We start from the raw sequence: 25,339 nt of genomic DNA, 5'->3' as shown, positions 1-25,339 counted from the left end.
AAATTAATACGTATATTTTTTAGAAGTTTATTGATTTTTTTGGACATATTTATTTACCTTTTTTGATTCCTATAATTTCTTTTCAAAATAAAATTGTATATATATTTTTGTTTTTTATTATAATGTATATCTTTTCATTGGTACTCAGATATTTACAGAAAACTTCTATTTTCAAGCTGTCACTTCAATTTATTCTACTTTCTCTTGATTTATTTCTTGCCGTTTTCTAATGTTTTCATTCATACGCACTTATCACCTTAAAAATTTTTAAATTAGTTTATCAATTAATTCCGAGGGATCTACAGGAAGACACAACACCGACATCAATTGTGAAAAAACTTTTCTTAGCACAATTTCATACATTCATTATCTTGTATTTCATTGATTATTTCATTGTCTTATTATATTACTTATAGATCATGATATTATAGAAGTCACTCATATTCTTGAATCTGCGAACACAAAATGTCAAAACGCAGAAATGTGAATATATCTTGCAAGAAGTTCCGAAATATTAAAATCTCTCATGCCATACTCATTTATTTCAATGTTTCTATGCGATTATCATATATTAATTATCTTTGATTTTTCATAGTAATTATTTGTTTCGCATTCATTAAATACTGACGTACGTAACTTAGAAAGTTTGCGTTTAATAGCCTAAATATATTAAAAAAACTTTAATATTTTCATGTTTAATAATGTCGCTGATACTAAAATTAGTTGAAATGACATGCGAAATCCGCAAACATGACTTCTACTTCTAGCAGTTCTATGTGTTATGATACATTGCATTACTTGAAATAGTAATACTTGAATTTTTTTGTACTGTCTGTCGCGTGATTAAGAAATTCACGAGAGGCAATCGTAATTGATTTGATGGATATACCTGTACATCTTCACTGTTATACTCTATCGCGACATATTCCCAATCTATCCTGTTGTTGACCCAATAGACATGGATTTCTGGTTTTATCAGGAAATGTTATGATAGCAGGAAACTGCAAAAATAAACTGCTCGTCTCGTAACCAGGGGTAGTGATTTGCGCATATGGGAAGGTACGTTCGGGCATTCCCAGTGACATTGCGATGACGGTTGTTAGCATGATTATTAAAGAGATATTATGAAGTGTTTTCATGGCGTGCCGCATGAAAATTTGACTATACTTTTCGTGACCTAAACATTAGAAAAAAAATTATATCAAGTACGACTTATCGTTTTCCTCGCCCTTCTTTCCTCGTATAAATTTTTTGTACGCGATCTTTCCGATTCTTGTACAACTTTATCACTTCTAATTTATCTTTTCTCGCTCCCCTGAACATTCTTCAATGTTTCAAAATGCAACCACAATATTTCTCTTCAATATCTCCACGTCAAAGTTTCTTACAGTTTTACAGACTTACCGCGATTTCCTCTGTTTTTCTTAAGTTCGGGCCTTTATCGTTTCACGAAATAAACATATATAGTCAATTCTTTCCTGCGGGTCGTCTACTTATATTCTCATGCTCTTCGCATTATGCAAAGCTTCATTATATTATCATATAAAAAGAACCGGTTATAAGCTAAAGTGTTCCCTAATACGCATGAGGAAGTCACGTACGAAGGTTAAACAGATAATTATGACTGAGTCGCTCGTATAACGGGATGCTTAAAAAATATTATCTTTATTTTTAGCTGCGCGCATCTTCAGAAGATAATTATATACTTAATGTTGATAAATATTTCTAGAGACATTACAAACGGGAACAGAAAGTAAGGTTACAAAACTATATAAATTTAAGCTGATCAGTTCAGTTAGAAAAGTTAAAAAACGCTGATCGATTGTTTCATTGCTTTCAATGCATCTCTTAAGATGCTTATCGACGCTTATTGCACATTTCTTCAACTAAACATAATTCGACTTCTTATACATTTTATGCATCATGATGCAATACTCTGGCTGCATTAGAAAATGAATAAATATGCTGGCTATGAAATAAAGTATAAATGTGTTACTTTCACGTAATGGCAGGTAGAGAACTAATTTTGGCCGCAAATAAATTTGTTTAACAATAGAAAACGATGTTAACATAGAGTAAAATTGAAAGCGAAGAGGGAGATACCGCGTAAACAACATTATGGAAGAATAATGAAGCGTGTTTATCCTGCTCAAGTTCTCGTCTAACTGCGTTTGTTTTTAACTGCTGGATGACTGCGCCTTTTAGCGGATTCATAGGAGAAAAGCGCTGACGCATTATTAAAAAGTATAACTTAATTTATTTGTTTGAAGACCATACATATAATGTATGGACTGAAATATGTATGTAAACTGTTGCTGAATCTCTAAGCTTTTTTTCATGAAAAGTGCTATTGAAAAGTCAGTATTTATTTGTCACATGGATATGTCTAAGCTAAAATATGATTTATTCCATAATTCTCTCTTTTTCTCTCATTATATTTTTATGTATAACATGTAATATAATTTAAATAAACAGGCATTGTATGTAGTACTAATAAGGTGAATTTATTGAAGTTTCGTCGGTACACAAAATATTTTTGTCATTATGTTGTGCTGCGGTGACGATACTTTGGAATTTTACCGTGCATCCGGTTTTCAACTGAAATACTATTGCCGAAATATTGATATCTTTGGGCTTGTAAACAAACATAAAATATATATGTTGTATTTCCTGGAAAAATTCGTCGCAAATCTACATGAAATTTTTTACAGAACTGAAAAGAAATCTTTAAAGAAAATAAATCTTGTGTAAAATAAGATTATATCTAACTATAAATTTATATCTAACTATAAACGTGAACTGAGATTAATCGGCATCAGTACCATTTGCTTTTTCATACATGAAACTATAGTAATTTTCTTAAAGTATCTAAAAAAAGAGAGGCGGAAAAATTATGTAATCAAATATATATAATGGTAACATTCTTACATTGATGTTAAGTAAAATATTTACATTCTTTAATGTAATAATGTTACCGCGCGTAGATGTTGGTCCGAATGACGCAATTTCTGTATTGTGAAGGAGGAAAAATGCATATTAACTTGTAATTTTCCGCGATTGAAGGTTACACTTGTGAAAAAATAAATATCAGTGAAGCAAATAGAAGAACTTATACCCGGTATATGCACTGAAAGCATAAAGAAACTACCCAGATAGTACAGAAAATTAAAAAAAAATTCAGTCATATGTCACCAGTTGTAAGTTCATTTCTAAATGCAAAGAATTTTTTTTACTGAACTGAATACTGAAGAATTCTCTTTGCATCTAAAAATGAACTCGGAATTGGTGACATATGACTAAATTCTTTTGAATTCTTTTTAAATTCCCTGTGCTATCTGAGTATTCTCTCCTACTGCTTTTTATACAGGTTGTCTAAAAAATTGTTTAATATGTACAAGTATAATGTAAAAAAAAAGTTATAAATTATCTGATAAATTGATATTATTTAGATTCTCATAGCAAAATTTGGACAATTTTGCAAAATTGCAATCAACTGTAGGCAATGGTAATTTTGCAAATTCTGTTATCTTTATTCACGAACACTATTCCACTAACTCACATGTCCAGTTCATATCAGTATCATGGTTGAAGGCGTTTTAAAAATAATCCAACTAGCTCAATGTGAAATAGTCCGCTATATGTCGGTAAATATGGTTTTTGTTTTTAGACGTGCAAGAATAGCAATGAAATGTATTAGTAAAGTAAGTTCTTTTTCTTTCTCCCATTATATTTTTATGTATAACATGTAATATAATTTAAATAAACACGCATTGTAGAACTAATAAGGTAAATTTATTAAAGTTTCGTCGGTACACAAAATACTTTTGTCATTATGTGGTTGTGCTGCGGCGACGATATTTTGGAATTCCTGTGCATCCAGTTTTCAGCTGCCATTGACAAAATACTTATATCTTTGGGCCTGTAAACAAATATAAAATATACTTGTCGTATTTTCGGGCGGAATTCGTCGCAAGCCGAAATATAATTTTTGACAGAACTCAAAAGGAATTTTTAAGAAAAATAAATCCTGTCTAAAATAAGATTATATCTAATTATAAATCTAACGTGTTTTCAGATAAATCGGAACTAGTAGAACTTGTTTTTTCATAGATGAAACTAGCATAAATTTACTTTAAAGAAAATGCGCATTTTACTGGTCATTCTTATTATTATTTATATAATATATATTACATACGAATTATTAATATATTAATATATTAGAATATTACTAATATAATTAATAATTATATTGTATTAATTCTAATATATCTTAATAATAATATATATGTTAATGACTATACTATAATATAACAAAATGCTGCTAATAATTATTATTTGTCAGTTTACTTTAATTTATAACATTTTAGGAAGTCAATATAAACTACATTTATAAATATACTTAATTCATTATATTTTCTTAAAGTATCTGAAAAAGAGCGAGAGGGAAAAATTGTGTAATCAAATATATAATGGCAATATTATTACATTAATATTAAGTAAAATATTTACACTCTTATAATTACATGCAACCTCAGTTTCTGTGGAATTTATCTTTAAATTGCGCGCTGTGTTTCAAAGACTTTATAAAACGTAAATGCGCATTATTCAATCTTGTCACTTAGAACTTCTGTTTGTTAAGATTATATTATCTGTTACAATTAAACACATTCCTTGATAGTTAAAAATATATCAATACCTGTCAACTCTGCATCATCAGGCATCTGTTATTGGTATGCTGCCTCTGTTGTTTGGGACACGGTTGTATTTTTCCGGACCCCAACTTAAAATAGGACTCCATACTCGTGCTGGTCTCATAGGCCGATACGTGCTTCGTTCGTTAGGCTGATTGTTCAATAACGGATTATTCATTTGCTGACAAAGCTCCTCTGGCACTAAAGTGAGTACCATTATCACTAATAGAATACAGGCGAAAGATTTCATCTTGCAGCAATACAAAAGAGCAACACGGATTTTGTTTATAAACTGAATCGAATTTCGATCGATCCTTGCGTTTTCAAAACTTGGTATCTTTTTTTTTTAGATTTCTTCCTCTTAATTATCTCAAATTAAAGTAATATATCCGCGCACCTCACTTTACTTTACTTTAGCTCGTGTTCGTTATACTATCCACTACACCGAGTGTTTGCCGCTGTTCTAATGCAAGCTTCCTATTTATAACATAGATGTTGGTCCGGATGACGCAAATCCTGCCTTATGAAGCAGGAAAAATGCAGATTAACTTGTAATTTTCCGCGATTGAAGGTTACACTTGTAAAAAAATAAATATCAGTGAAGTAAATAGAAGAACTTATACCCGGTATATGCACTGAAAGCATAAGGAAACTACTCAGCACAGAAAATTCAAAAAGAATTCAGTCGTCACCAATTCTAAGTTCATTTCTAGATACAAAAAGAATTCTTTTTACTGCTCTGAACATTGAAGAATTCTCTTTGCATCTGAAAATAAACTCAGAATTGGTGACAAACCACTGAATTCTTTTGAATTCTTTTTGAATTCTCTGTTCTACCTAGATATCCTCTCCTATGGCTTTTTATACAAATTGTCTAATAGGTACAATTGTAACGTAAACAAAAATTATAAATTATATTTATGTAAATTAATATTTAATTTTTCACAGCAAAATTTGGATAATTTTGCAAAACTACAATCAGGTGTAGGCAATGGTAATTTTGCAAATTCCGTTATCTTTATTCACGAACATTATTCTACTAACTCACATGTCCAGTTTATATCGGTCTTATAGATTGAAGGTGTTTTAAAAATAACACTCCAAATAGATCAATGTGAAATAGTCCACTATATGTCGGTAAATACTGGTTTTTGTTTTTAGTCGCGCAAGAATAGCAATAAAATGTATTAGTAAAGTAAATAGGTGTTATAAACTAAGTGTTAAAGAAGGTGATATAAGCTCTTCTTGTCTAGTGTCTTCTGTCCCTCTCGCTAACGTATTATTAAAAAATATAATTTAATTTATTTATATGAAGACCATACATATAATATATGGGACTAAAATACGTATGTAATATATTTAAAATATATGTATGGAAATTGTTGTTGTAAATCTCTAATCTTTTCTTAATGAAAAATATCATTAAAAAGTCAATATTTCTCTATCACATAGATATGTCTAAACTGAAATATAATTTATTGCATAGTTATCTCTCTTTCTCTTATTATGTTTTTATGTATAACATGTAATATAATTTAAATAAACATGCTTGTATGTAGTACTAATAAGGTCATTTTATTGAAATTTCGTCGGTACACAAAATATTTTTGTCATTATGTGGTTGTGCTGCGGCGACGATATTTTGTAATTCTACTGTGCATCGGGTTTTCAGCTAACATTGTCGAAATTCTGAATTTTGGGCCTGTAAACAAACATAAAATATATTTGTCATATTTTCGAGCGAAATTCCTTGCAAGTTAGAATATAAGTTTTAACAAAATTAAAAAAAATCGTTAAGGAAAATAAATCCTGTGTAAAATAAGATTATATATAATTATAAATCTAACGTAATTTTAAATAAATTGGCACCAGTAGCACTCGCTTTTTTATATATGAAAATAGCGTAAATTTACTTTAAAGAAAATGCGCATTTCACTAATCATTATTATTATTATTTATATAATAAGAATAATAATATAATAATAGTATATTACATATTAAATTATTAACATATTAATATATTATTAATACAATTAATAATTATATTTTATTAATTCTAATATATCTTAATAATAATATATATGTTAATGACTATACTATAATATAACAAAGTGATGTTAATAATTGTTATTTGTCAATTTACTTTAATTTGTAACATTTTAGGCTGTGAAGCCAAGATAAACTACATTAACAAATATAGTTAATTCATTATATTTTCTTAAAATATCTAGAAAAGAGAGAGAAGGAAAAATTATGTCGTTAAATATGAAAAGGTAACATTTTTACATTATTATTAAGTAAAATATTTGCACTCTTATAATTACATGCAAACTCAGTTTCTGTGAATATAATCTTTAAATTGTGCTTGAAGGACTTTGTGAAACGCAGACGAACATTATTCAATCTTGTCGCTTGGAACTTCTGTTTGTTAAGATTTTATTATTTGTTACAATTAAACACATTCCTGGGTAGTTAAAAATATATATCAGTACCTGTCAACTCTACATGTTGCCCGCGCCTGTCATTGGCATCCCGCCTCCGCGGTTGTAGTAACCCGGACCCCGTCTTAAAATAGGTCGACGCCAACTTCCTGTTCCCATAGGCCGAAACATGCCTGGCTGATTCATGCCTGGTCCCATAGGCTGATTCATGCCTGGTCCCATAGGCTGATTCATGCCTGGTCCCATAGGCTGATTGCTCGGATTATTCATTTGCTGGCAAAGGTTCTCTGGCACTAAATTGAGTACCATTATCACTAATAGAATACAGGCGAAAGATTTCATCTTGCAGCAATACGGATTTCGTTTATAAATTGAATCGAAATTCGATCGATCCTTGCGTTTTCAAAACTTGGTATTTTTTTCTGGATTTCTTCTTCTTAATTATTTAAAATTAAAATGCTATATCCGCGCGCACTTCACGTATCTTCACTTTACTTTAGCTCGTTATGTTTGTTATACTATCTACTGCACCCAGTGATTTGCCGCTGTTCTAACGCGAGCTTCCCATTTATAACATAGATGTTGCTCCGGATGACGCAATTTCTGCATTGTGAAGGAGGAAAAATGCATATTAACTTGTAATTTTCCATGACTGAAGGTTACACTTGTGAAAAAATTAATACTAGTGAAGTAAATGGAAGAACTTATACTCGGTATATACACTGAAAGCATAAAGAAACTATCCTCTTTTGTGGAATTTTATACAGTTTGTCTAAAAAATTGTCTAAAAAGTATAAGTTTAATGTAAAAAAAATTATAAATTATCGAATAAATTGATATTATTTATATTCTCATAGCAAAATTTGGACCATTTTGCAAACTGCAGTCAATTGTAGGCAATGGTAATTTTGCACATTCCGTTACCTTCATTCGCGAACATTATTCCACTAACTCACATATCCAGTTTACATCGATCTTATGGTTGAAGGCGTTTTAAAAATAACACTGCATCCAGATCAATGTGAAATAGTCCACTATATGTCGGTAAATATTGGCTGCTGTTTTCAGTCGAGCAAGAATAGCAATGAAATGTACTAGTAAAGTAAACAGGTATTATAAACTAGGTGTTAAGTAAAGTTGATACAAGCTCGTGTCTCTTGTCTCTTTTCTCGTGAATTCAGTTTTAAATGTTTTGTTTGTATAGAAATTTATATTCCCCGAGTGTGAAACTATTCCAAATACTTATTTCGTTCATTGTATACAAAGATTGTGGTAATGAATACATTTGCTATTACGTTGTATAAAATGTTGTTATTAAGTACATAAGTGGACTAAACTGCACAGGAAAGTCTTTACTCGTCCCGTGATGATGGTAAAAGTTATTAATAAATAAACTGATGAATATGAGTAAATGAATGTTCGACGAAATGCTAGCTGATGCTTTCGTATAGGCACGGCTCAAAAACCATGTTTTATATCCTTTCTGCTGAAAGACGTTTTATTTCTATCACGTGGGCATATGCAAATTAAAATGTTATTTATCCTGAAGTTTATTATATACGCGCATATTTGGGAATGTAATTTAAATACTCACGTATCGTGACCAGATTTAATAACATAAATTTGCTGAAACTTCGTTGATATGCAGAATATTTTTACTCTTGCGCGGTTATCGCCCCAATGATGTTTTAGAGCGTAACCTCGCATTTGGTTTTTCCTGACATTGCTGGAATGATATTTGCAAACATACATAAAATACGCATGTCATATTTTCAAAAGAAATCCGTGACAAACCTATATGTAACTTTTCAAGAGGTATTACTTATAGAGTTAACAATAAATTTTTAGGGACAGTAAACTGTATAAAACAAAATACAAAAATTGCCTTTTCATAAATTATGATAACGTAAATTTAAATCCAAAAGGGAGAATACATATTCTTTATTAATTATTGTAAGTTAGTTTACTTAAGTTTGTAACATTTAAGATTGCTAAGCCAACATCATCGGTATTAATAGTTGCAGTAAATTTGGTAACTGCATTTTAAGGATCTGTTTAAATATATAACCAAATAATGATTTTGAACATATCGTATACATATTAATATTAAATAAAATAAACTTCACATATAATCACATATTCACAAAATTAGTTTTCGTAAAAGCTTGTAGCTACATTGCGCGCTATCATAATGATTTAATAAAATACTATTGAGCTTCATTTAACCCTTTCGCTATTAATGTTGCTTTTGAAAAGTTTATTTTTGTTTCTGCAATTAAAATTTATCTGTTCTGTGCAAGCTACCATATGCAATAAAAAAATGTTGAAAAAATTTTGTGAATCTGATTATGATTTAAAATTTTGTTTTCATAATGAAATCAATGTCACCTTGAATTTTTTAAATGGTACCTTGCAATTTTTTTCATAATATCGTAGGGAATTTTAAGACGCACTACATATAAGAAGTATAATTTTTATTAAAATTTAATATCAAATTGGCAGCATTATTTTAAATAATAGTACTTACAAGTTCTGACTAGATATATGAAGCGTAATTCATCCTCTCCACGTTCTCGTCTAACTGCGTTGGTTTTTTATTGCTAGATGATTGCGCCTTTTAGCGAACTCGCAGAAGAAACGCTCTGACGCATCAGTAAAAAATAGAATTTAATTTATTTGTATGAAGACTATACATATAATGTATGGGATGGACTAAAATATGTATGTAATATGTTTGATAAATATCTGTATGATAACTGTTGCTGTGAATCTCTATTCTTTTCTTAATGAAAAGTGTCATTGAAAAGTCAGTATTTCTCTATTACACGGATATATCTAAATTGAAATATGATTTATTGCATAGTTCTTTCTCTTTCTCTCATTATATTTTTATGTATAACATGTATTATAATTTAAATAAATACGCATTGTAAGCAGAACTAGTAAGATGAATTTATTGAAGTTTTGTCGGTACACAAAATATTTTTGTCATTATGTGGTTGTACTGCGGCGACGATATTTTGGAATTCTACCGAATTCTTCATCCAGTTTTCGGCTAAAATACTATTACAGAACTACTGATCTCTTTGGACCTGTAAACAAACAAAATATACATATTGTATTTTCTGAAAAAATTTATCGTAAACCAAAATGAAATTTTTTACAGAACTCGAAAAAATGTTTAATAAAAATAAATCCTGTGTAAAATATATAATTATATCTAATTATAAATCTAACGTGATTTTAGATAAATCGGCATCTGTTCCACTGATTTTTTTACACATGATAGTATAAATATACTTTTAAAAAATACGCATTTTTACTAACTATTATTATTATTTAAATAATAATATTAATATAATAATATTATATTATATATTAATTATTAATATGTTGATGATTGTATTCATAATTCTAATATATCTATTAATAGTATTATATATATGTTAATGACCATATTACAAATAAAATTTTAAATGAATTATTAATATAAGTACTATTAATAATTATTATTTGATAGTTTACTTTAATTTATGTTGTTAAGCCAATGTAAAATTTTATTTTATTTATAATAATTATTATAATTATAATTATTATGAAAGAGATAATTGCGTAGTGCCACTTGAAAAATTCAAGTAAACGACATTAACAAACATATTTATTATATTTTCTTAAAGTATCTGAGAAAAAAGGGAAGAAAAATTATGTAATCAAATATATAATTGTAATATTATTACACTAATAATAAATAAAATATTTACACTTTTATAATTGCACGCAAACTCAGTTTCTGTAGAATTTGTCTTTAAATTGCGCACTGTACTTCAAGAACTTTGTGAAATGCAAACGCGTATTATTTAGTCTTGTGGCTTGGAATTTCCGTTTGTTAAGATTATATTATCTGTTACAATTAAACACATACTCTGACAGTTAAAGATGTATATCACTATCTATCATATCTTGCAGGGCGACGACATCTTCCCATACTCAGCTTCTCACCTTTGGGGCACGGCGGTCTTATATTTGAATTCACGTCTGCACGACTGAATGGACATATACCTAATGGCATTCTTGGCCGTTTTCTCGGTACTTGTTTCCGTCTGTCATCACGACTCTCAAAGGTCTTCTGACACTAAACTGAGTATCAATAGCACTAACAGAATACAGACGGAAAATTTCATCTTGTAGCAAAAGAGCAACACATATTTTATTTGTAAATTGAATCGAAATTCGATTAATTTTTGTGTTTCCAAAACTTCGTATCGCTTTTTCTAAATTTTTCCCATTTAATTATCTCAAATTAAAGTATGATATCCGCGTACTTCACGTATCACTTACTTTACTTTGGCTTGTTGTATTCGTTATCCATCATACCGAGTAAATGATATTCTAACGCGTGATCCTACTTATAATATAGAAGTTGCTCCGTTTCTAAGCAATTTCCGACGTAATTTCTAAATTATAGAGCAGGAAAGATGCAAATTAATATGTGCCGTTACAAGTCGTGATTGATGGTAATGAATATCAGTGAAGTAGATAGGAGAACTTATACCTGGCATATGCATTAAAACTATATTCTCCCCTGTAGTTTTTTTATAGATAATCTAAAAGATTGTCCAAAAAAAAAAACAAATTTAGCGTAAAAGAAAAAATTATGTGGTAAATTAATTGGTATTATTTTGACAATTTTGTAAAACTGCAATCAATTGTAAACAATGCTAATTGTGCAAATTCCGTTATCTATGCGGAGAATATTATTCCACTAACTCACTTTTCAGTTCACATCGACCTCTTGGTTGAATGCGTTTTAAAAATAACACTCCGACTACATTAATGTGAAATAACTATATGTCGGTAAATATTGGCTGCTGTTCGCAGTCAAGCTAGAAGAGCAATGGAATGTATCAGTGAAGTAAATGTGTCCTTTCTGTCGAAAGCCGTTATTATTTCTATCACTTGGGCATATACAAATTAAATGTTATTCCCATAGTTTATTATATATTCGTATATAGTTAGTAATATAATTTAGATACACACGTATCGTGACCGGACTTAATAACATAAATTTGTTGAAACTTCGTTGATACGCAGAATATTTTCGTCCTTGCGCGGTTATCGCCCCAATAATATTTTAGAGCGTAACCTCAAATTTGATTTTCCCTGACATTGCTGGAATTTGCTGATATTTGCAAACATACATAAAATACACATGTCGTATTTTCGAAAGAAATCCGTGACAAACCTATATGTAACTTTTCAAGAGGTATTATTTATAGAGTTAACAAGAAATCTTTAGGGACAGTAAACTGTATAAAACAAAATACAAAAATTGCCTTTCCATAAATTATGATAACGTAAATCCTAATCCAAAAGAGAGAATACATATTCTTTATTAATTATTGTGAGTCAGTTCACTTAAGTTTGTAACATTTAAGATTACTGAGCCAACATCATCGGTATTAATAGTTACAGTAAATTTGATAACTGCGCTCTTTAAGGATCTGTTTAAATATATAACCAAATGATTTCGAACATATCGTGTATTATATCGTATATTAAATAAAATAATCTTCACATATAATCACATATACGCAAGATTAGTTTTCGTAAAAGCCTGTAGCTATATTGCGCGCTATCATAATAATTTAATGAAACACTATTGAGCTTCATTTAACCCTTTCGCTATTAATGCTGTTTTTTAAAAGTTTATTTTTGTTGTTAATGAAAATTTATCTGTTCCATGCAAGCTACCATATACAATAAAAAAATGTTAAACAAAATTTTATTTTCATAAAGAAATCAATGTTACCTTGAATTTTACAAATGGAACCTTGCAATTTTTTTCATAATATTATAGAGAATTTTAAGACGCACTATATGTAAGAAGTATTATTATTAATATTTAATATCAAATTGGCAGCATTACTTTAAATAGCAGTATTTACAAGCTCTGACTAGATGTATGTAGTACGTAAACATAAACATTTCCGATACACAATTAAAATTAAAAATAAAATAAAATTTAATTTAACTTAAATAAAATAAAATTTTATTTTATTTATAATAACACTGCCAATATGATATTATATATAAATAAAAATTATATTTCTTATATAGTGTATTGAATTTATCTTGAAGTCGTCTACAATATTATGAAAAAGAAAATTGCGTAATGCCATATGAAAAATTTAAAATGACATTGATTACATGTTAAATAATCAAAAGTTTTTTTTAATTTTTTTTATTGCATGATAGCTTGCATAGAATAGATGAAGTTTTATTCTAAAAACTTTTCCTTAAATTTAAAATTAAATATATTTTTAAATTTAAATATAATTTTTTAACGGCATAGTTACTTGATTTTCCATTCCGGAAGCTATACCTAGACATGGCATAGTTACTTCTTTATGCGTCAGCTACACGTTTATCTACCAGAAAACTGGCCAGGAGTATACAAGTTTTTTCTACACAGATTTACAATATATTTTGTGTTCTAATGTGAACATCAAATCATTATAACAGTTTCAATGTTAGAATAAAAAAGCGTGATTCATCCTCTCCACGTTCTCGTCTAATTGCGTTGGTTTTTTACTGCTAGATGATTGCATCTTTTAGTGAACTCGCAGAAGAAATGCTCTGACGCATCAGTAAAAAATAGAATTTAATGTATTTGTATGAAGACTATATATATAATGTATGGGATGGACTAAAATATGTATGTAATATGTTTGAAATATCTGTATGGTAACTGTTGCTGTGAATCTCTATTCTTTTCTTAATGAAAAGTGTCATTGAAAAGTCATTATTTCTCTATCACATGGATATGTCTAAACTGAAATATGATTTATTGCATAGTTCTCTCTCTTTCTCTCATTATATTTTTATGTAAAACATGTAATATAATTTAAATAAATGCGCATTGTAGGCAGAACTAGTAAGATGAATTTATTGAAGTTTCGTCGGTACACAAAATAGGAGGAGGAATAATGCAGATTAACGTATCACGCCTGAGAGTCACATAGTTTTCTTTATGCGAAAGAATGAATATGACGTACATACAGAACTTGTACGTACGTAAAGAACTTGTATCCGGTGTATCCACTGAACATAAGGAAACTATCCTCTCCTGTGGTTTTTTCTAAAGATTGTCTAAAAACTCAGCAAACTCACGTCAAAATGACGTCAAAAACTGGTCATAACCCGCGAATTGACGTCAAATGACTAAATAATGGTATTTTTAAGACGTCTTTTTCGTGACGTCTTAATGACGTTTCTATACGACGTCATAATGACATATTATTAACGTTTAGAGACTTCCTGAAAACGTCATTAAAATGTTAAGTTAAAATTTTGTCATTATGTGGCTGTGCTGTGGCGACGATATTTTGGAATTCTACCGTGCATTCGGTTTTCAGCTAAAATACTGTTACTGAACTACTGATCTCTTTGAGCCTGTAAACACACAAAATATACATATCATATTTCCTGGAGAAATTTATCGTAAGCCAAAATGAAATTTTTTACAGAACTCAAAAAAATGTTTAATAAAAATAAATACTGTGTAAAATATAATTATATCTAATTATAAATCTAATGTAATTCAGATAAATCAGTAGCTGTACCACTGGTTTTTTTACACATGAAAGTAGTATAAATATACTTTAAAAAAATACGCATTTTACTAACTATTATTATTATTTAAATAATAATATTATATCATATATTAATTATTAATATGTTAATGATCATATTTATAATTCTAAATATATCTATTAACAGTACTATATATATGTTAATGACTATATTATAAGTAAAATTATAAGTAAATTATTAATATAAAGTACTATTAATAATTATTATTTGACAGTTTACTTTAATTTATATTGTTAAGCCAATATAAAATTTCATTTTATTTATAATAATTCTGCCAATTTGATATTAAATATCAATAAAAATGATACTTTTTTTATAGTGCATTGAGTTTGTCTTGAAGTCCTCTACAATATTATGAAAAAGAAAATTGCGTAGTGTCTTTTGAAAAATTCAAGTAAACGAACAAACAAAGTAAATTAACAAACAAATTTATTATATTTTCTTAAAGAATCTGAGAAAGGAGCAGAGAAAAATTATGTAATCAAATATATAATGGTAATATTATTACATTAATAATAAATAAAATATTTGCATTCTTATAATTGCATGCAAACTCAGTTTCTGTAGAATTTGTGTTTAAATTGTGCGTTGTGCTTTAAAGACTTTGTAAAACGCAAACGCGTATTATTCAATCTTATGGCTTGGAACTTCTGTTTGTTAAGATTATATTATCTGTTACAATTAAACACATTCTCTAACAGTTAAAGATGTATATCACTACCTGTCATTTTCTGACTGGGCGACACATATTCATACCCGACATCTGACCTCGGGGACACGGCGGTTTTTGGCCTGAATTCGGGCCTATAAAAGGCTTAATGTTGAAGAGCGACGGGTTAAATTTCGGCTTTTTATTCCGAAATCTCCGTCTGTGACCACGGTACTGGCAAAGGTCCTCTGACACTAAACTGAGTATCAATAGCACTAACAAAATACAGACGGAAAATTTCATCTTATAACAATACAAAAGAGCAACACAGATTTTATTTGTAAATTGAATCGAAATTCGATTAATCTTTGTGTTTCCAAAACTTCGTATCTCCTTTTCTAGATTTTTCCCACTTAATTATCTGAAATTAGCGTGCTATATCCGCGTACTTCACGTATCACTTACTTCACTTTGGCTTATTGTGTTCGTTACACTATCCGATCACACCGAATGATTGATTGCTCTTCTAACGCGTGATTGTATTTGTAATATAGAAGTTGCTGCTGATGATTCATTTTCCGCAAAGTGAAGTAGGAAGAATGCAGATTAACGTGTAATTTGCCACACCTGAAGATTACATAGTCTCTTTTTGCGAAAAAATGAATATGACGTATATAAAGTTACGTAAATAAAAAAACTTGTATCCGGTGTATCCACTGAACATAAGGAAACTATCCTCTCCTGTGCTTTTTATAGATTGTCTAAACACTCAGGTAGCAAACTCACGTCAAAATGACATCAAAAACTGGTCATAACCGGTGGATTGACGGCAAGTGACTAAATAACGACAAGTGACTAAATAATGGCATCTTTAAGACATCTTTTTCGTGACGTCTTAATGACGTTTCTATACAACGTCATAATGACGTATTATTAACGTTTAGAGACTTCCTTAAAACGTCATTAAAACGTTAGGTTAAAATAATGAAGCGTGATTCATTCCGCCCACGTCCTTGTCTAATTGCGTTTGTTTTTCGCCGCCGGATATCCGCGCCTTTTAGCAGATATGCAGAGGAAATGCGCTGACACATTATTAAAAAAAATAATATAATTTATTTGTTTGAAGACCATACATATCATATATAGGATGGACTGACAGAAATATGTATGTATTTGCTGAATCTGTAATCTTTACTTAATGAAAAGTGTCATTGAAAAGTCAGTATTTCTCTTTCACATGGATATGTCTAAACTAAAATATGATTTATTGCATATTTCTTTTTCTTTCTCATTGTATTGTTATGTATAATATAATTTAAATAAACACGCATTATAGGCAGGACTAATAACATAAATTTATTGAAACTTCGTCAGTACATAGAATATTTTTGTTATGTAATTGTGCTGCGCCGACGATATTTTGGAATTCTACCGTGCATCCGATTTTCAACTGACATTGTCGAAATTCCGATATCTTCGGGCCTGTAAACAAATATAAAATACGCAAGTCGTATTGTCGGGAGAAATTCGTCGTAAGCCAAAATGTAATTTTTTACAGAATTTAACAACAATTTTTAAGTAAATTAAATCTTGTGTAAAATAAGATTATATCTAAATATATATATATATATATATATATATATATATATATATATATATATAAATCTAACGTGGTTTAAGATAACTCGATACCAGTACCATTCCCTTTTTCACACATAAAAGTAGTATAAATTCATAAAAGAACATGCATTTTACTAATTATTATTATTAATATAATAATATTATATTATTAGTTATTAATATAATTAATAATTATATAATAATAATTTCAATATATATTAATGACTACGTTATAATATAATAAAGTAATGTTGATAATTATTATTTGTCAGTTTACTTTAATTTGTTACATTTTAGACTGTAAAGCCAATATAAACAACATTAACAATCATAGTTAATTCATTATATTTTCTTAAAGTATCTGGAAAAGAGAGAAAGAGAAAGATTATGTAATTAAATATATTATGATAATTATTACATTAATATTAAGTAAAATATTTACATTCTTATAATTACACGCAATTCATTTTCTGTGAAATTTGTTTTTAAATTGCGCTCTGTGCTTCACTTTGTGAAGTGCAAACGTGCATTATTCAATCTTGTCGCTTGGATCTTCTGTTTGTTAAGAATATATTATATATTACAATTAAACACATTCTTTAAATTTTAAAGATATATATCACTACCTGTCGACTCTATTTGCCTCTGAAGCTTGGGCGACATCTTCCCATAACCGGCCTCTGACCTCTGGGACACATTTTCGAACGCACCTTTGTAATTTCCTGAGTCGTGATTTGTCCTGTAGGCCGATTTCTTGATACTTGATTCCGTCTGTTACCACGTCTCTGGCAAAGGCCGTCTGATACTAAACTGAGTATTATTATCACTAATAGAATGTATACAAAAAGTCTCATTTTGCAGCAATACGAGAGAGCAACTCGGATTTTATTTATCAGTTGAATTCGATCGATCTTTGTACTTCTTCGTATTTCCTTCTCTGGATTTCTTGCTCTTAATTATTACAAATTATCGCTACATTTACATGTCACGTATCGCTTACTCCACTTTGGCTCATTATATTCATTATCCTATCCACTGTACCGTGTATTTAACTGCTCATTTAACGGTTGTTTCTTATTTATAATGTAGAAGTTTTTCTGGGTGACGTAATTTCTGTATCATAAAGCAGGAAATATTAGATTAGTATGTGGTATTACAAACCGCAACTGAAGGTGATGAAATCACTGAATGATGAATATCACCTAGGAAGTAGATAGCAGAACTTATACCCGGTATATGCACTGAAAGCATTAAAACTATATTTTCTTCTGTAGTTTTTTATACAGATAATCTAAAAGGATTGCCCAGAGAATACAAATTTAGCGTACAGAAAAAATTATAAATTATCTGGTAAATTAATTGGTATTATTTAAATTTTTACAGCATAATTTTGACAATTTTATAAAACTGCAGTCAATTGTAAACAATGTTAATTGTGCAAATTCCGTTATTTACGCGCAGAATATTACTCCATTAACTTACATTTCCAGTTCACATCGACACCTCCTGGTTGAATGAGTTTTAAAAACAACGCGACGACTAGACCAATGTGAAATAATTCACTATATGTCAGTAAATACTGGCTGCTATTTGCAGTCAAGCTGGAAGAGCAATGAAATGTATCAGTGAAGTAAATATGTCCTTTCTGCCGAAAGCCGTTATTATTTCTATCACTTCGGCATGTGCAAATAAAATGTTATTAATTCCGCAGTTTATTCTATACACGCGCATAATTAGAAATATAATTTAAATACACACGCTTCGTGATCAGATTTAATAGCATAAATTTGCTGAAACCTCGTTGATATGCAGAATATTTTTGTTCTTGTACGGTTATCGTCCCAATAATGAAAAAAAAATGTATTGTGGTTTCTTTATCATATATCTACTGTTTATAATGCGTTTTCATACTATTTTTCTGCATTTGACACTCCTGATCTTCTTATAAGAAAGAACCTGTTTTATAAATTGGCATATCTTGTTTCAAATGACAAATAATTATAAGTTTAAAATATATTACTTTATTGTATGGATCGAAGAATTGCTTAGTTGTAAATGATGATAGATGCTTGAATAATTAAATGATTGTTGGTAACGTGCATATGATCTAATATCCTTGCAAGTATCATTATTTATTTAACTTTAGGAAATAATTATATGTACTTACATTGTTTATAAATATTTGCATAATTATGTAAAAGTAATAAGTAAATAATATAAAAATAATAAAATAAAAATAATAAAAATAAATGTACTAAAAATAATTATATGATAATAAGACTCAAAGTTTGCATACATGAATAGTTAAATCAAAACAATTAAACGTACTGAACAACATTTTAAAAGAGATTTTTGAAAAATTTTATAAAAAGATTATAGGATAAAAAATCTTTTTTTTCAGTTTGCTCTTTTTTATTCAGTTTGCTCTTTTTGTCTTTATAAATTGACACGTATATATTTTTAGAAGCTTATTAATTTTTTTGGACATAATATTTCCATGTTTAATAATGTCGATGATACTAAAATTAGTTGAAATGATGACTTGTGAAATATTCGCAAACACGATTTTTATTTCTAGCAGTTTCACGTGTTATGATACATTGCTTCACTTGAAATTGTAATATTTTATTTTTTTGTACTATCTGTCACGCAATTAAGTGATTCACGAGTGGTAATCCTAATTATTGATTTGATGGATATATCTGTATGTCTTCACTGTTATACTCTATCGCGACATGTTCCGAATTTACCCTGTTTTTGACCCGATAGATATGGCTTTCTGTTTCTATCAAGAAAGGTTATGATAGCAGGTGTCTGCACAAATAAACTGCTCGTTTTGTAACTAGTAGTGGTTTGCGCATATAACAAGGCACGTTCGGATATTCCCAGTGATGTTGCAATGACGGTCGTTAGCATAATTATTAAAGAGACATTAAGAAGTGTTTTTATGGCGTGCCATGCAAAAATTTAAATACACTTTTCGTGATCTAAACATTAGAAAAAAAAATTACATCAACTACGATTTATCCTTAAATGTTTTCTTCAACCTTCTTTCCTTGTATTTCTTTGTACGCGATCTTTCTGATTCTTGTACAACTTTATCACTTCTTATTTATCTTTTCTCGCTCCTCTGAACATTCTTCAATGTTTCAAAATGCAACCACAATATTCCGTATTTTTCTTCAATATCTTCACGTCAAGTTTTCTTATAATGTACGGACTTACCGTGATTTCCTCTGTTTTTCTTAAGTTCGGGTCTTTATCCTTTCGCGAAATAAACATGTATAGTCAGTTCTCTTCTGCGCGTCGTGTATTTATAATCCTCATGTCCTTCGCATTATGTAAAATTTCATTACTATCATATGTAAAAAGAACCGGTTATGAGAATTAATTAATATATTCTTTAATATGAGAAAGTCACGCACGAAATTTCAATAGATGAATATGGCTGAGTCGTTCGTTTAACGGTTTGAAAAATCTTATCTTTACTTTTAGCTGCGCACATCTTCAGAAGATAATTATACTTTTATACTTATTACTTATAATTATACTTTTATACTTATTACTTAATGTTGATAAATATTTCTAGAGACATTACAAACGAAAACAGAAAGTAAGGTTACAAAACTATATAAATTTAGGCTGATCAGTTTAGTTAGAATAGATAAAAAACGCTGATCGATTGTTTCATTGCTTTCATCGCATCTCTGAAGATGCTTATCGACGCTTATTGCGCATTTCTTCAACTACACGTAATTCGACTTCTACACATTTTATGCATCAAGATGCAATACTCTGGCTGCATCAGCAAATGAATACATATGAAATAAAAGTACTGACGTGTTACTCTCACGTGGTGACAGGCGTAAAGAAATAATTTCGGCCGCAAATAAATTTGTTTAACAATATGAAACGATGCTAAAGAGAGTATAGAGTCAAATTGAAGGCAAAGAGCTTGGAGGAAGGGTTATCGCATAAACAATATTGTGAGAGAATAATGAAGCGTGATTCATCCTCTCCACGTTCTCGTTTAACTGCGTTTGTTTATAACCGCTGGATGGGTGCGCCTTTTAGCAGACTCGCAGAAGAAATGTGCTGACGCATTGTTAAAAAATGTAATTTAATTTATTTGTTCAAAAACTATACATTTAATATATAGATTGAAATATGTATGTAATTATGTTTGAAGTATACGATGCAAACTTTTGCTGAATTTCTAATCTTTTCTTAACGAAAAGTCAGTATTTCTCTATCATAAGGATATGTTCAAACTGAAATATAATTTACTGCATAATTCTCTTTCTTTCTCTCATTATATTTTTATATATAACATGTAAATTTAAATAAGCACGCATTCTAGACAGAACTAATAATTTATTGAAGTTTTGTCGGTACACATAATATTTTTATCATTACTTTGTGCTGCGGCGACGATATTTTGGAATTCTATTGTATATCCGGTTTTTAGCAGAAATACTATTATTGAACTACTGATCTCTTTGGACCTATAAACAAACAAAATATACATGTCGTATTTCCTGGAAAAATTTATCGTAAGACAAAATAAAATTTTTTGTAGAAATAGAAAAAATTTAATTAAAATAAACCTGTGTAAAATATAATATCTAATTATAAATCTAACGTGATTTCAGATAAATCGGTACCAGTACTACTGGTTTTTTTTGTATTATTTAAATAATAATATATATATAATAATATATCATATTAATTATTAATATGTTAATGATCATATTCATAATTCTAATGTGTATCTATTAATATAGATACTATATGTTAATGACTATATTATAATAACATTATTATTATATTATAATATAACAAAGAAATGTTAATAATTATTATTTGTCAGTTTAATTTGCAACATTTTGGATTGTAAAGCCAATATGGACGACATTAACAAACAGTTAATTCATTATATTTTCTTAAAATATCTGAAAAAAAGAGAGAGAGAGAGAGAGAGAGAGAGAGAGAGGGAGAGAGAGAGAGAGAGAGAGATTATATAAGGAAATATGTAATGGTAATATTATTACGTTAAGCCAGTAGCGGTGCTTGTTTTCGTGCTGGATTGCTTGCTGGATGGAAATACTCTATTTTGATTGGTGTATTTCCATCCATTTTCAGATATGCACCAATTAGCAAGTAATCCAGCATGAAAACAAGCACTGTGTGCCGCTGGCTTTAATGTTAAGTAAAATATTTACACTCTTATAATTGCACGCAAATTCAGTTTCTGTGGAATTTGTCTTTAAATTGCGCGCTGTGTTTTAAAGATTTTGTGAGACATAAACACGCATTATTCAGTTTTGTTACTTGGAATTTTTGTTTATTAAGAATATATTACATGTTACAATTAAACATATTCTTTAAATTTTAAGGATATATGTCACTACCTGTCAACTCTATTTCCCGGTCGGGCGACATCTTCCCATAACCGGCCTCTGACCTCTGGGACACATTCTCGAACGCACCTTTGTAATTACATTATTCGTGATTAGTCCTCTAGGCCGATTTCTTGATACTTGATTCCGTCTGTTACCACGTCTCTGGCAAAGGCCGTCTGATACTAAACTGAGTATTATTATCACTAATAGAATATAGACGGAAAATTTCATCTTACAGCAATATAAAAGAGCAATATGAATTTTGTTTATAAATTCGATTGATGTTTGTGTTTCCAAAACTTCGTATCTCCTTTTCTAGATTTCTTTCTCTTAGTTAGCACTTCACGTATCGCTTATTTCACTTTGGTTCATTATGTTCATTATATTATCCACTACACCGAGTGTCTAGTCGCTGTTCTAACGCGTGTTTCTATTTTATAACATTGTTCCTCCTCTCTCTTTAATGACGCAATTTCTGTAGTGTATTTGTGAAGTAGGAAAAATTAACATATAATTTGCCATGACTGAAGATGGCACTTGCAAAAAATGAATATCAGTGATGTAAAAAGAACTTATACTCGGCATATCCATTGAAAACATAAAGAAACTATTTTCTCCTGCGATTTTTTATACAGATTGTCTAAAGGGATTGTCTAAAAGTACAAGTTTAGTAAAATAGAAAATTATAAATTATCTAGTTAATTAATTGGTATTATTTAGATTTTTATAGCAAAATTTGGACAATTTTGCAAAACTGCATACAATTTTATGTAATGGTAATTTTGCAAATTCCGTTATTTTCATTTACGCGCAGAACACTATTCTATTAAGTCACTTTCAGTTCACATGGTTCGATCTCATGGTTGAAAACGTGGTAAAAATACTGAATAGAGGACCGTGCTCTTACGATATTGGCCTATGTTATCACGGATATGTCCTTAAGTAACATTTAAAAAGTTTTAAGCGTCGCTCATTGTTTGTTAAAAAGTTATTAACAAAAGATATTTTATAAATGAAACAAAATTTTTGTATACAATATAAATTGAAAATTATTCAATATTGAAATTTATTTAATATTGTTTACTATATTTTTATGTATTTCTATGTATAATTGCCAGGGTTAGATCCATTTATAACATGTACATTTTCAAAACTTTAAACTCAAATATCTCAGAAACTACATGCGATCTCCATATAGTTATAGGAATAAATTACTCAAAATACTATTCTATATATACCACTTTATATACAGAATACTATTTTAAAACACTTCAAAAAGAAAAAATCGGTAAAGTATTACCTTTTATGCAGTTTTACCAAAATTTTTGTACTGCATGTGGTAGTTTGCACGGAACAGATGAATTTTTCTTCTAAAACATTTTTTTCTGAATTGTCGGAAAGTGTCTAAAATATCCTGTGGATTGTAACGCTGAACACTCGGCATAATGCTTTTTTTGCAAAAAAAAAATTGAAGTTATATGTTTGACGGTAAAGCGATAGAGCTGGGACTATAATAATCCACTAGGGTTTTGGAAAGGCATATCTGTCCCAAACAATAGTAAATAGAATGATAGCTGATGTATAATAATAATTTGAATGTTAAAAAGGCTGTTCATTTAATTGAATACGGCTGTTATTACTGGTGAAGAAAATATATGTTCTGGGACATATAAATTTGGTAGCGATTGGTTCTCTGCTTGAACTACTGTACATTACAATTATTCTATCTCTTTTAAAATTGAATATATTTTTAAATATATTCTTTTAATAAAATACTTACTTCTCTTTGCATCAGCTACATGTTTTCCTACCAGGAAGCTAGCCAAAAGCACACAAGCTCTTTCTATGCATATTCACAATAAATTTTGTTCCAATGTTAATATCAAATCCTTATAGTAGTTAGAATAATGAAGCATGATTTATTCCGTCCACGTCCTCGTCTAATGACGTTTGTTTTTTGCCGCCGGATGGCCGCGCTTTTTAGCAGACACGCAGAGGAAATGCGCTGAAGAATTAATAAAAAATATAATTTAATTTATTTGTTTGTGGACCATATATGTAATGCACAGGATGAATTGATAGAAATATGTATGTATTGCTCAATCTGTAATCTTTTCTTAATGAAAAGTGTCACTGAAAAGTCGAAGTATTTCTCTATTATATGGATATGTCAAAACTGAAATATAATTTATTGCATTTCTTATTATATTGTTATGTATAAGATGTAATGTAATTTAAATAAGCACGTATTCTAGGCAGGACTAATAATTTATTGAAGTTTTGTCGGTACACATAATATTTTTGTCATTACGTTGTGCTGCGGCGACGATATTTTGGCATTCTACCGTGCATCCGGTTTTCTGCTGAAATACTATTACTGAACTACTGACCTCCTGTAAACAAACAAAATATACATGTCGTATTTCCTGAAAAAATTTATCGAAAACCAAAATAAAATTTTTTGCAGAAATAAAAAAAGGTTAATAAAAATAAAACTTGTGTAAAATATAATTATATCTAATTATAAATCTAACGTGATTTCAGATAAATCGGTACCAGTATCACTGGTTTTTTTACACATGAAAGTAGGATAAATATACTTAAAAAAATACACATTTTACTAACTATTATTATTATTTAAATAATAATATTAATATAATAATATATCATATTAATTATTAATATGTTAATGATCATATAATTCTTATATATCTATTAATAGAGTAGTATATGTTAATAACTATATTATAATAACATTATTATTATATTATAATAAAACAAAGAAATGTTAATAGTTGTCAGTTTAATTTGCAACATTTTGGATTGTAAAGCCAATATGAACAACATTAACAAACATAGTTAATTCATTATATTTTCTTAAAA

The 25,339-nt window shown here is 29.1% G+C and overlaps 1 protein-coding gene and 6 long non-coding RNA genes across 12 annotated transcripts in view; 1 reads left to right on the top strand and 6 right to left on the bottom strand.

The window, feature by feature from the left end:
* LOC116844192 overlaps window positions 1-25,339 on the top strand; it is a 280,321-nt gene that overhangs the window by 120,220 nt on the left and 134,762 nt on the right. The window lies entirely within an intron of this gene.
* LOC116844209 lies at window positions 324-1,478 on the bottom strand. Its single transcript, XR_004378026.1, has 3 exons — window positions 1,405-1,478; window positions 890-1,177; window positions 324-452 (listed from the first exon to the last, which is right to left on the bottom strand). It is a non-coding gene; the product is annotated as an uncharacterized LOC116844209 (long non-coding RNA).
* Window positions 3,771-5,164, bottom strand: LOC116844199. The gene is made up of 2 exons (XR_004378009.1): window positions 4,697-5,164; window positions 3,771-3,919 (listed from the first exon to the last, which is right to left on the bottom strand). It is a non-coding gene; the product is annotated as an uncharacterized LOC116844199 (long non-coding RNA).
* Window positions 6,244-8,071, bottom strand: LOC116844196. The gene is made up of 3 exons (XR_004378005.1): window positions 8,057-8,071; window positions 7,184-7,735; window positions 6,244-6,393 (listed from the first exon to the last, which is right to left on the bottom strand). It is a non-coding gene; the product is annotated as an uncharacterized LOC116844196 (long non-coding RNA).
* LOC116844211 lies at window positions 10,112-16,311 on the bottom strand. The gene is made up of 3 exons (XR_004378030.1): window positions 15,507-16,311; window positions 11,055-14,584; window positions 10,112-10,224 (listed from the first exon to the last, which is right to left on the bottom strand). It is a non-coding gene; the product is annotated as an uncharacterized LOC116844211 (long non-coding RNA).
* LOC116844198 lies at window positions 16,768-20,352 on the bottom strand. Its single transcript, XR_004378008.1, has 5 exons — window positions 20,280-20,352; window positions 18,537-18,655; window positions 18,257-18,295; window positions 17,681-18,167; window positions 16,768-16,916 (listed from the first exon to the last, which is right to left on the bottom strand). It is a non-coding gene; the product is annotated as an uncharacterized LOC116844198 (long non-coding RNA).
* The window catches only part of LOC116844206, a 9,519-nt gene continuing 5,512 nt past the window's right edge, over window positions 21,333-25,339 (bottom strand). The window contains exons 2-4 of one of the 2 annotated variants that reach the window (XR_004378023.1): window positions 24,237-24,849; window positions 22,466-23,904; window positions 21,335-21,559 (exon numbers count right to left, since the gene is read on the bottom strand). This is a non-coding gene — a long non-coding RNA (uncharacterized LOC116844206). Of the gene's footprint in view, window positions 21,560-22,465; window positions 24,850-25,339 lie in introns of both variants that reach the window. The other variant, XR_004378022.1, reaches the window with a different exon arrangement.

Source organism: Odontomachus brunneus, unplaced genomic scaffold (assembly GCF_010583005.1).
Source record: "Odontomachus brunneus isolate Ranch 3 - 2012 unplaced genomic scaffold, Obru_v1 Obru_scaffold_040, whole genome shotgun sequence".
NCBI lineage: Eukaryota > Metazoa > Arthropoda > Insecta > Hymenoptera > Formicidae > Odontomachus > Odontomachus brunneus.
The sequence above is the reverse complement of the archived record's forward strand: the minus strand, read 5'-3'. Positions and strand labels throughout refer to the sequence as shown.